Source organism: Triticum aestivum, chromosome 2A, assembly GCF_018294505.1.
Source record: "Triticum aestivum cultivar Chinese Spring chromosome 2A, IWGSC CS RefSeq v2.1, whole genome shotgun sequence".
NCBI classification, from domain to species: domain Eukaryota; kingdom Viridiplantae; phylum Streptophyta; class Magnoliopsida; order Poales; family Poaceae; genus Triticum; species Triticum aestivum.
In genome coordinates this window covers 39,153,118-39,165,745 of record NC_057797.1, presented here as the reverse complement: position 1 = coordinate 39,165,745, position 12,628 = coordinate 39,153,118, and positions in this window count along the sequence as shown.

The following is a 12,628-nucleotide window of genomic DNA, read 5'->3' as shown; positions in this document are numbered from 1 at the left end:
CTTTTCTGAACTTGCTTCAGATCCGCCACCGTAGAGAAAATTTGTGAAATCTGTTTCTGTACACTTACCCATCAGCAATCTCAACTGTTTCAATGCCTAGATCCGGCGGTTTAACTTGGTGTAGAAAAATTAACAACCCAGTATATACCATTAGTCCCCTTGTTGAACCGCCAGATGCTGTTGCTTCATAAAACTCCGGTGTAGATAGAACTGGCTCCGGTTTAATATTGGACATGCCAGTGTACTTTAATCAATGCATTCTTGAACTGGAATCACATATTTTGTAGATTTCATCATGGCCAAGCAAGTATATGAGTGCAACTGGGTCCCTTCTCGCGTCACAGAAACTGAACTGAACAACTTAGTCATGATCGGCACTTTAGGCAGAAAAATACCATCCATTGGAGGGTCCCTGGCGAAGAATGCCCTTCCACACCTCAAAAAGGAGAAGTCGTCATTTTCGTAGATCACTTAGCCCGGGGCTTTAAGCCGCCCGGTTCTAAATTTTACCGGGACGTTTTGGCCAATTTTCAACTCCACCCACAAGACATTGGCCCCAACTCTGTTACAAACATGTGTCACTTCCAAGTACTATGTGAGGCGTTCTTTCAAGAGGAGCCCATCGTTGAACTGTTCAGAGACTGCTTCCATCTAAACCGCCGCACTGAGTTTACTGACGGTTCCAACACAGAATTGGCTGGTGTGGCGATTCAGAAAAGAAAAGAGGTCACATACCCTCACGCCAAACTGCACAGCCACCCCAAAGAGTGGAATCAAACATGGTTCTATTGCAAAGACACTTCCCCTGCTGGTGAAAATCCTTTGCTTGGCTTTCGTCCGGAGCGGCTTAGCAATACACACCCCTTTCCGCAAAGGTTGACTGCCAAGGAGAGAAGCAAATACACTCCTCAACTGTCCAAGCTTAGAGCCTTTATGGCCAATGGTTTAACAGGAGTTGATCTCGCTCGTTGTTGGATATCATGGACCATACTGCCCCTTAGTCAGCGCTCCGGTTTGATGTGCGAGTATACTGGCAGTGTTGATGACCCACTGCGACATGCTAGCATCCAGCTCACCGACGAAGAAATCACAAAGGCTGTGAACAAAATGCTGAATGAACCGGAACATGTCTGTGCTCGAACCGGCCTGCTTCCCTTCTGTGCCACCAACAAACCGCCAGCTGTAAGAGTTTGATATTTCTTTTTACTGAACCTGTTATTGATATATATGGTCATTGTTTAATATCAATGTCTGTTTAAACAGGGTAATGATCCGTTTTGGAGCAAGAAACTTCCACAGGAGAAGCCAGAAAAAGCAGATAAACCGGAACGACCAACCCGGCAAAAGACTAAAGTCGTGAAACGGCCTGCTCATAAGAAGAGAACCACTGCATCTTCTGATCCGGCCCCTGATGATGATGTGGGTAATCCAGACCTTGACTCACTTGGCTTATTTTTCATGCGCCTTATTGATGATGATATATGTCAAGATGATGCCGAAGCCAGCCATGCTGATGCCGTAGAGGTAATTATTCTCTCTTCCGACTCAGACCCTTTGCCTTCACTAAAAATCCGTCAGGCAAACCGGAAGGTTAAATTTTCTCATCCTCTTGCTTACTTGGATCCCAAATTTCTTATGAAGACCCAATAGCACGAAGCTCGTCGCACAACCCGGAACAACGGCCAGGTAGTTACCTCCGCCGGTTTACCGAACAGTCCGGTTCGGAAACGCCGTTCAGAGGTCTCTAATTTGCTTGTCAGTGCTTGTCCTAAAGCGGGCTGTTTTCGTCAACCTCTTAATCCATCTGACTCCGATTATCAGGTTACTTCCCACTCATCCTCTGGCGAGTCATCAGCTACTCAGCTGCCACCGCTCAAAACGGTGCTTGGGTAAGCTATACTTATCATAATATTTCTGGTATATCACCTTTTAACACATGATGTATGTGACTTTGTTATTCCTTTCAGGGCCAAGCCTAGGCCAAGCAAGAAGGCTCGCCAAGATAAAGCGGCCGAGGAGGATGCCGTCCCTGAACCGGGCACAATACTAGATCTTGAAGCGGCTATTCCTGAAGATATACCCAATGATCCACCGCAGCGAGATGACGATCCTATTGCTGAAGAGAGGCCTATTGATACCTCAAGTCCTGTCAACCAGCCCACAAGCCCCATCCGGATTGAGAAATCCACCAATCCATCAAAGCCTACTGATAAGCTAACGGCCCCAGTGCAAACCGGCGATGCCAAGGATGATGAGGTTGTTATTACTGGCATTGGTCGCACAGAGCCAGGCAATCCCGTTGCTTTATCCAGACACACTGGCAAGGAAGAATTTGCAACCCTTGGCAAGGGAAAATGGAATGCCAATCTGACAACTTATGCCGCTTTGAACGCCCAAGATCTCCATTCCGGCTATCTGAACCGGCTATACACCAGCCGTGACTATGAAGCTGGTCTGGTTAATATGATGAAAGAGAAATTTGAGGTAACTTCCATGTGCTTTTTCCTGTTTGGATATTTCAATCTTGTTAACTCTCCTAGCCCCCAAGGGCCGGTTTAGAATCTGCATCTAAACCGGGACTTGTTAATATAAATCACAATGCTTCGGAACTCGCTGATGTAGCCCCCAAGGGCCGGTTTAACTTAGTGTAGTTAAACCGGGACTTTAAGTAATTGAGATCGCCGCATCAGAATATAGTCGAGCAAATAGCCATCAGCCCCCAAGTGCCAAGTTGAATACTTGTATTGATCTTGGGACTTTATAATCAAGTGAAATATGAAAATCAAATAGGCATAAGCCCCCAAGCGCCAAGTGCATAACTTGTTATGTGGTTGGTGCTTTCAATTCTTGCACGGCTTGTTGAATCATATAACTGTCTGTATGCAGGCTGAACTAAAGACAAAAGAGACCCAAATTGCCGATCTCGAAGAAAATCTGAAGTCCCAACAAGCTGAAACCTCGAAAGCAAAAGAGGAATTAACCAGCGCTTTAAGCGCCATGGAACAGCTTAAGGAGGGATTCAAGAAAGAGCGGGTGGATTGGGCCACGAAAAAATCCGCTTTAACCAAACGAGCAGAAGATGCCGAGGCTGCACTTAAACCGGTGGTGGACGAACTGGCCAGCATAAAGCGGCATGTGCATGCCATGACCACTGCTATCTTTGGTAAGCTAGTTTGATTTCTGGATTGATTTGGCCGTCTTATAGAGCTGCCGGTTTGTTAACCCTTTGTAATATTCCAGGGACACGCATTGGTCACTTGGGGTCAGATGTGCGGAAGAAATTGAAAGCCGCCTACACGTTGATCGAACAACTATACACTGGTGCACAGCGGATCATCTGCACTGCATTCCACAACAATCCGGCGCCCACTTTGATTCAGGACACTCTGAAGAAACTGTCGGTGCTTCCTGCCCGGGTTGAAGAGCTGAAGAAATCTTCTGCTCGAACCGGTGCAATCAATGCCTTAATCCGGGCAAAAGCTTGGGTGCTGGATTTTGATCCTATTGAAGCGGCTCAGGGCTATCCCAGCTTGAAGGAAGATGGGTCAGAGTTTAGTGAAGCGGATCTGCGAGCAATAAACCGGGAGGTGCCTTCGCTAGCTTGTCAATTGGCTGAAGAAGCAGACTTGTCTCACTATCAAGCCCATTATGACAATCAAAACAAGCGAGTAGCTGCACCAATTCATGAAGCGGAAAATCTTATCCCTCCAATCCGTAAGCATACTTATGCTCCCGATATTGAACCGTCGTTGCTGATCCATGATGAAGCTGTCTTTCGAGCATTAATTGGAATCGACTGGACAACTGTTGATTTCCAGCTGCTGGGTAGAGAAACTGAAGCTGAAGCGGCGCGGGATGACCCACAACCATCAGGCCAGGCTGGTGACCAAGCTTGAACCGGAAGCCGGTTTAAACTGCTTCTCCTTTGAAAAAACAATGATCTTATTTTGGGCACTGTGTTGCCTTGTAATAGGCTAGCTGACACTCTTGATCTTAATATGCCTTCATGCATAACCACTGCAACTTGTGCTTCCTTTGGGTGATGAATTTTCCAAATATTTTCTGCAACATAAAAAATCTTAAAGTGCCACCGCGGTTGTACCGTCAGGCGGAACATGATGTCTGCATATCAAAATATCTTAAATTTAAGCATATGATCAAATCTTTGAGATACATAATACCTGCCATCGTTGGGCATGAAGTTGGCTTAGCCAATCTTGAAGCGGAGGTTTATAAACCCACACTGTTGAAGGAGATAGCAGCTCCTGTATATAATGCCGGTTTACCATGTAAACCGTGCCGGGTTATAAGAAAACACTGTGTTACTCCGTAATAGGATGTTAATAAAAAATCAAACCGGGCAAATAGTCTCCGGATTAAAAATAGACCGTGTTCCGTCAATTGACAGTGTGAACTGGTTTAAATTTTGTTGGTTTAAAAAATGCAACAAAAAGAAAGAAATATCTATAAATGAAAAATGTGAAGCAAAGGCAATGATAAAACCGTTTGCAAAAAGAGGCTTTATTGAGCCGATCAGATGGCGTTACCATGGTCTGACACGACCAAGCTCCCGATAGGTGTAGCCGTGGTTCGAGTCAGCCAGGTCCCCAAATGAAACCGTGACATTTATGCCGATCAAGAGGCGTGGCAATGGTTCGGGTTCGACCAAGCCCCCAAGTGATTCTGTGGCCTTAGACCGATCAAGAGGCGTGACTGGTTCAGACGTGACCAAATCCCCAAGTGATCTGGTGGCTCTCGCCTATCAAGAGGTGTTGCATTGGTTCGGACATGACCAAGCCCCCAAGTGATATAACATGATGCTTTGAAAAGCTAACTCAAGGGGTAAACCGGAGGCCGCTTTAGAACAACTCCGTGTAACCGCACATGATGTAAAAGAACAGATACCCCGCTTTAGCTGAGGTTCCGGTTTATTATATTTAATCATATATATACATCGTCGTAATATATACATAAGTAGAGCCAATGGCTCAGGTATAGTAAGGCCGAAGATGAGCTATGTTCCACGGCCTGTTGGTCTCCTCCTCTGATGTATGTGAGTCTTTATGCTCTCGAATATCAATCAGATAGTATGACCCATTGTGCAGATTCTTGCTGACCATGAAAGGTCCCTCCCAAGGTGGGGATAGCTTATGCATATTAGTCTGATCTTGGATGAGCCGAAGCACCAAATCTCCTTCCTGAAAGGTTCTGGTTCTGACTCGGCGACTGTGATAACGACGAAGATCATGTTGGTAAATCGCCGAACGGGCAGCTGCTATGTCACGTTCTTCATCCAACATGTCCAAAGCGTCTTGCTGTGCTATCTCATTGTCCGCTTCAACATAAGCCGCCACACGAGGTGAGTCATGACGGATATCACTGGGGAGAACCACCTCCACTCCGTAGACCATGAAGAACGGTGTGTATCCTGTTGATTTGTTGGGTGTAGTATTGATGCTCCATAACACAGATGGTAACTCTTCTACCCAACAACCCGGTGTTCTCTACAAAGGAACCATAAGCCGGGGCTTGATGCCTCTCAAGATCTCTTGATTAGCCCTTTCTGCTTGACCATTGGACTGTGGGTGTGCGACCGTGTGCGACCAATGAAACGTCAAGCCGGATGTGCTCCCGTTTGCAGAACTCCTTCATGGCACCTTTGGACAAATTGGTACCATTATCTGTGATGATACTGTGTGGAAAGCCAAACCGGAAAATCACTTTTTTGATGAACTGAACCGCCGTGGCCGCATCACACTTGCTAACAAGTTCTGCCTCCACCCACTTTGTAAACTTGTCAACCGCCACCAGGAGGTGGGTCTTCTTATCTTTGGACCTTTTGAAAGGTCCAACCATATCCAGCCCCCAAGTCGCAAATGTCCAAGTAATTGGAATCATTCTCAATTCTTGAGCCGGCACATGAGCACGTCTTGAAAACTTTTGGCAAACATCACATCGTCTGACCAGATCCTCCGCATCAGCATTAGCAGTTAACCAATAGAAGCCATGGCGGAACGCTTTAGACACCAAAGATTTTGAACCGGTGTGGTGACCACAATCTCCTTCGTGGATCTTACGCAAAATTTCACAGCCTTCTTCAGGAGACACACAGCATTGAAGCGCCCCTGATACACTGTAATGATGCAACTCGCCATTGACAATAGTCATGGACTTGGACCACCGGATTATCTGTCGGGCCAGAGTCTCATCCTCTGGTAACTCGCCCCGGTTCATGTACGCCAGGTAAGGAAGTGTCCAATCCGGAATGATATGAAGAGCTGCCACCAATTGAGCCTCCGGATCAGGAATAGCCAAATCCGCTTCACCAGGGAGTTTGACCGACGGGTTGTGTAGCACATCCAGAAAAACATTAGGCGGGACCGGTTTACATTGAGAGCCCAACCGGCTTAAAGCGTCCGCTGCTTCATTCTTCCGTCGGTCCACGTGGTCCACCTGATAGCCTTTAAAGTGACCTACAACAATATCCATCTCACGACGATATGCTGCCATGAATGGGTCCTTGGAATCCCAAGTGCCAGATACTTGTTGAGCCACGAGGTCCGAGTCATTGAAGCACTTAACTCGACTTAGGTTCATCTCCTTAGCCATCCGAAGACCATGGAGCAAGGCTTCATACTCAGCTGCATTGTTAGTACAAGGGAACATTAAGCGGAGAACATAACAAAACTTATCACCTCGTGGGGAAGTTAATACGACTCCAGCCCCCGAGCCTTCCAATTGCCTGGATCCGTCGAAATAGATGGTCCAATATGTGTGATCCGGTTTTTCTTCAGGTGCTTGCAGTTCCGTCCAATCATTGATGAAATCAACAAGTGCTTGAGACTTAACCACCGTCCGAGGCACATACTTCAACCCGTGCGGCCCAAGCTCTATAGCCCACTTGGCAATCCGGCCAGTCGCTTCCCGGTTCTGGATGATATCCCCCAAGGGAGCAGAACTGACCACCGTAATGGGGTGCCCTTGGAAGTATTGCTTGAGCTTCCGGCTTGCCATAAAAACTCCATATACCAGCTTCTGCCAATGCGGATACCTTTGCTTGGACTCAATGAGTACCTCACTGATATAATAGACTGGACGTTGAACCGGATGCTCCTTGCCTGCCTCTTTTCGTTCCACCACAATAGCCACACTGATCGCACGAGCATTGGCAGCAACATATAGCAGCAACGGTTCTTTGTCCATGGGAGCGGCGAGCACAGGCGGATTGGCCAATTGCCGCTTTAAGTCCTCAAACGTTGTATCAGCAGCAGAACTCCAGATGAATTGATCCGTCTTCTTCAACATCTGATACAAAGGGATTGCCTTCTCACCAAGGCGGCTGATAAACCGGCTTAACGCGGCAATCCGTCCTGCCAGGCGTTGAACATCATTGATACGCTTCGGTTTAGCCAATGAGGTGATGGTTGTGATCTTCTCCGGATTAGCCTCGATTCCCCTGTTGGACACCAGAAAACCCAATAACTTGCCTGCCGGTACACCAAAGACACACTTGGCCGGATTGAGCATCATCTTGTATGTCCTCAGGTTATCAAAAGTTTCCTTCAAGTCATCAACCAGAGTCTCCTTCTCTCTTGACTTAACCACAATATCATCTACATAAGCATGTACATTGCGGCCAATCTGCTTGTGAAGACAATTTTGTACACACCGTTGATAAGTTGCCTGGGCACTCTTGAGCCTGAAGGGCATAGACACATAGCAGAAGGCTCCAAAGGGAGTTATGAATGCCGTCTTCTCCTGGTGATAGCCAGAATATGCATCCAAAAAACTCAAACGCTCACAACCCTCCATAGCATCAATAATTTGATCAATACAGGGGAGGGCAAAAGGATCTGCTGGACAAGCCTTATTAAGATCTGTGTAATCCACACACATGCGCCAGGTGCCGTTTTTCTTAAGGACCAACACCGGATTAGCAAGCCACTCAGGGTGGAAAACCTGCCAGCTGCTAAGAGCCTGGCTACCTCTTCTCCAATCGCCTTGCGTCTTTCTTCGTTAAACCGGCGGAGGAACTGTTTTACCGGTTTGTATTTAGGATCCACATTAAGGGTGTGCTCAACGAGTTGCCTCGGTACACCTGGCATGTCAGAGGGCTTCCATGCAAAAATGTCCCGATTCTCACGGATGAACTCGATGAGCGCGCTTTCCTATTTTGGATCCAAGTTGGCACTGATGCTGAACTGCTTGGACGAATCGCCAGGCACAAAGTCAACAAGCTTAGTTTCAGCTGCCGATTTGAACTTCAGGGCCGGATCATGCTCCGTAGTTGGCTTATTTAATGGAGTCATGTCCGCCGGATCAACATTGTCCTTATAATACTTCAGCTCCTCGGTGGAACAAACCGACTCTGCGTAGGCCGCATCTCCTTCCTCGCACTCCAAAGCGATTTTACGGCTTCCATGAACCGTTATTGTCCCCTTGTGACCCGGCATCTTGAGCTGCAAATATACATAACAGGGCCGTGCCATAAACTTGGCGTAGGCCGGCCGCCCAAACAGGGCGTGGTATGGACTTTGGATTTTCACCACTTCAAACGTCAATGTTTCCGACCTGGAATCATGATCATCTCCAAAGGCCACTTCCAGAGCTATCTTACCAACAAGATATGCTGACTTGCCAGGCACCACACCATGGAACACCGTATTGGATGGTTTGAGATTTTTATCTGTTAGTCCCATACGACGGAAGGTCTCATAGTACAAGATATTAATGTTGCTCCCTCCATCCACGAGTACCTTGGTGAAATTATAACCTCCCACCTGAGGCGCCACCACTAATGCTAGCTAACCCGGATTATCAACCTGAGGAGCGTGATCCTCTCTGCTCCATATGATTGGCTGTTCAGACCAGCGCAGATAACGGGGCACAGCCGGTTCAATAGAGTTGACTGCCCGCCTCTGAACCTTCCGGTCTCGCTTGTCCAAGCTAGTGGTGAAGACATGGTACTGCCCACTATTCAACTGCTTTGGGTTACTCTGGTAACCCGACTGTTGCTGCTGCTGGTTGTAACCACCCTGGTTGTTCTGATTATTTTGATTGTTATGTCCGCCCGGATTACCATTAAATCCTGAACCGGAATTTCCTCCACCGTATCCTGACCCGGATCCTGAACCACCGCCGGAGCCGTGATCATACCGGAAAGCATTAGAATTCTTGAACTCCTGCATAATGAAGCAGTCCTTCCAAAGGTGGTTTGCTGGCACCTCCTTCGTCCCATGCTTTGGGCAGGGCTGGTTCAATAGATAATTTAAGCGGTCCAGATTAGGGTTAGGCGCTCCACTGCAATTCGGCGGCTTACCCTTGCGTCGCTGACCCTGGTCCTGCGCGTTGGTGTTAGCCACGAAGTCCATGTTGCCATCCGCTTTACGCTTGCCTCCGCTACCGTTACCTGCCGAGTGATGCTGCTGACCTTTGGAGTTGCTGTTCTTCTTTCCCCTTCCGGTCTTGTCATCATCAGACTCGGGATCCTTGGTACTATCAGAATCAACATACTTTACCAAGGCAGCCATGAGGGTCCCCATGTCAGTGCAATGGTGCTTCATCCGTCCCAACTTCAGTTTTAGGGGTCCAAACCGGCAGTTGCCTTCTAGGGTTATGACTGCAGTGTCAGCGTTGATGCGGTCTGATGAATGCAACACTTGTGAGACCCAGCGCACCCAATGAGTCGTCGATTCTCCTTCCTCTTGGACGCAGGCAGCTAAGTCCACTATCGACATAGGCTGTTTATATGTATCCTTGAAATTGCTGATAAACTGGGCTCGTAATTGGGCCCATGAACTGATAGAATTAGCCGACAAGCTTTTTAACCAAGTATGGGCCGTTCCTTCAAGCATCATGGTGAAGTATTTCGCACACGCCACGTCATCCACATCGAGCATCTCCATGGCCATCTCATAGCTCTCCACCCATGTCTCTGGAGGTTGATCCGCCGTGTAATTTGGTACCTTGCGCGGGCCTTTGAAATCCTTGGGCAGGCGCACATTGCGTAAAGCGGGGACAAGGCAAGGCACCCCCAAAGAACTAGAAGTAACACCAGGTTTGATCGAGATAGTTGGACGAACCGGCGTAAGCTGCCGAGCCTGATACTGTGCGGCTAACTCGGCCTCCCTACGCGCTCGGGCCCGGTCCTTCACTTCCTGAGCGTTATCAGCACCACCCGCCGGGTTGTTGCCGCGGGGTGCTCCACGTCGTTCATTACTTGACACTGCCGGTTCATCCATATGCCTGCTATAGCTCTGGCTTGGACGAGGGGTCGAGTGAATCCGGTCGCGGCTGTATGAGTATGCTTCTTGTTGGACCAAAGCTGTCCTCAGAAGCTCCTTGACCCGTCGCGTCTCTACTGCCTGCGGCGAGTCACCTTCAATTAGAATGGCCTCCAGCTGTGCAGCAGCGGCAACGAGATTGTCCATTGGGTTGGAGTAGTGGCCCGGAGGTGTCGAAACAGCCTGAGGTATAACAGTGTTTTGACGAGGCAGATCCATCCGACGGGGCTGAACCGGCGCGCTGGTCGCGGGAGCCTCCGCCCGGTTTACCTCCAGCGGATTATTGGTTCCTACTCCTGGGGTGTTGAAAAGGTCTCTGGCCTCAAAAACCGAAGGCAAACGGGATCGGTACTTCCTCTTCATGACTTCATGCGACGCATTCTGGTCCAACATGAGCCTGTAGGCTTGTGCGTCTAGAGCAGCCCGCTCTGTGGTCATCCTGGCATCCTCAGCTGCCAGGTCCGCCTTGGCTTGGGTGATCTGTTCCTTCACCTTTGCTATCTCCGCGCTGTGGGCATCCTGATCCGCCGGGTTAGCTTCTGCCATGAGCACAGCCAATGCATCAAATAGATCTGATAGAACTTGAGCCGGCGGGCGTACAGAGCCTCCTGCCCTGGCAGCCGTTGCTGCTACTGAACCGGAGGTCATTGGCGCAGCGGTCGAAGAATGGAGTGCTGCTTGTGTGCCAGCCATGAATATTCCAACTCGGTTGGGTAGATCAGAGGGGTCCGGAATACTGTCGCCATCGGAACAGCCCCCAATCCAGCCGTCTTGTAGCTGATATAGAGATTCGGTTTCTCCGGTTGATGACTCGTCGTCGGAACAAACGATGGTCTCGCCGCGGGATTCCGATCCATCCTCATAACTTCCTCCGTGGATGACTCCCACAAAGGCACGCCTCACGGCCGGTTTAACCCGCGCGGATCGCGCACGCTGAGCCGTTTCAACAAGGTCGGTGTAGATGTCCGGCTCAGGGCCCGGTTCACCGATCTTGCCGATGAAAACGTGTATGCCACCAAAGGGGACCCGGTACCCGTACTCAACTGAGCCGGCCTCGGGGCCCCAGCCTGCATCGTCGATGTAGAGCTTGCCGCGACGACTCTTAGTCATCCGGCCCACAGCGTAGCCCTCGAGTCCTTCAAAGCGGCCCTCCAAGAACCTGACACCATCGTGCGATAGCCCCACGGTGGGCGCCAACTGTCGTGGTTTTGTCACGACAGATGTCCTCGTGAAAGGACTTAGTCATGGAGCCATCGCAATAGGTTAGCTTGAAGGGGTTAAAGCAGACATAGGGACGCAAGAGAGTTTATACTAGTTCGGCCCCTTCGGTGAAGGTAAAAGCCTACGTCTAGTTGTGATGGAATTGATGGGGTTTCGATGACTAGTGAGTAAATAAGCTTTGCCTAAGTCTCGAGTTGTTGTCTGTTGTCCTTGAACTGCCGCCGGGTCGTCCCCTTATATACACGGGTGATGCCTGTCGGTTCACAGAGTCCCAATACCGGCTCATAGATGTGTCCGGTTTGGTCTCTACTTATTCCTAACTTACAATACAAGTTACATACCAACGCCGGTTTACGGCTACAGGCCTTGAACCGACTATGGGCCTTGAGCCCTCATCTGCCTTCTTGGGTTTTAACATAGTTAACTACTGATGAAGTTAACCCGGCCCAGATAGGCCGGTTTACGCCCAGTAATGATATCCCCAACAATGGCCGCCACCCCCAAGTCAGGATCGTCGACGTCGCTCTCCGCCCGATCGGGGACAAACTGATGAGTCGGCCCCATGGTGCCGGCCGAAGGATGGACGAGAGGGTTCTGATTAAAAAACAAAAAAGGTCAGACTGGACAAGTCGGACTCGGCAATGAAAGAAACAGAAGAAGAAGGAAGACGACTTACAATAGGCGGGGGGTTGGCGCGTGAGTACGGCTCCTTGCTGAACCGCCAATCCACCGTGAGACCGCAGTTCGCGATGTAGTTCACCGTGTCCGCCACCTCCACGTGAGGCATGTCCTTGGTGCACATCCGACTCGGGTCCCGATGACCGCTCATCTGACAGATCAGGTGAGGTCGGCCTTGGAGTGGGAGGACTCGGCGCGCCACAAAGGCGGCCAGCAAGTCGGCCCCGGTCAAGCCCTCCGACTGCGTTAGCACTCGGAGTCGCGCGACGGCGGCGGCACCAGCAGGAGACAGCGCCCTGGCTCGGTGTGACCAACTGGGGAGCCTTCCAGCCGGCGCGCTGGCTTCGTAAGCCGACAGGTTGACCCAGTCGCCTTCTGGGGCGACGTTCTTCACATAAAAGTAGGACCACTGCCACATCTTCACTGACTTAATCAGCGCGATGGTG